Raw genomic sequence first — 944 nt, forward strand, 5'->3', positions numbered from 1 at the left:
GGGGTCCATGGGGATATGTGCTGGTCGTGCCCCTAGGAGCCCTGTTTCTGTGAGTATATCAAGTGCGTACTTGCGTTGTGACACAAAGATTCCCGAACTGTTTCTTGCAATTTCGAGACCAAGAAAATATTTTAGGTTACCGAGATCCTTCATATGGAAGCATTGGCTTAGGTAGTCCTTGAATTTAGTAATGACCTCGTTATTATTTCCACAAATAACGAGATCGTCGACGTAGACAAGTACGTGGATTTCCGTGGTAGAGGTAGACATCGAGAATAGAGAATGATCGCAAGGACATTGTTTAAAACCATATTTAATCAAGGCAGAAGCAAGTTTAGCATACCAGCATCGTGGGGCTTGGCGGAGGCCGTAGAGAGACTTTCGTAGGCGTAAAACCAAGCCGTCGTTAGGTGCTTGAAGACCGGGTGGTAATTTCATGTAGACTTCTTCGTTAAGATCACCATGAAGGAAGGCGTTATGAACGTCCATTTGGTGGATAGTCCATTGTTTGGCGGCAGCAATAGCAAGAAGAATGCGAACCGTGACAAGTTTTATTGTGGGTGCGAAAGTTTCATTGTAATCGACCCCTTCAACTTGACGATTTCCCATAATGACCAAGCGAGCTTTGTATCGTTCGATCGTACCATCAGCGTTGTATTTAATCTTGTACACCCATTTGGAGCCTATTGCCTTTTTGTTTGATGGCAACGGCTCGAGGGTCCAAGTTTGATTTTTTTTCAAGGGCATCGAGCTCGAGTTGCATTGCCTTTTTCCATTCGGGTACCTGTACTGCATCTTTAAAACAACTAGGCTCGTGATGTTTAGTCACGGCCGACAAAAAAGCTTGATGTTTAGGGGAAAACTTCGCATAGTTTATATAATGAGCAATCGGAAATTTGGTACCTGAGGACGGTGAGGATGCGGCGAGCACGTGAGATGATGGA

This window comes from Silene latifolia, chromosome 1 (assembly GCF_048544455.1).
Source record: "Silene latifolia isolate original U9 population chromosome 1, ASM4854445v1, whole genome shotgun sequence".
Classification (NCBI taxonomy): Eukaryota; Viridiplantae; Streptophyta; class Magnoliopsida; order Caryophyllales; family Caryophyllaceae; genus Silene; species Silene latifolia.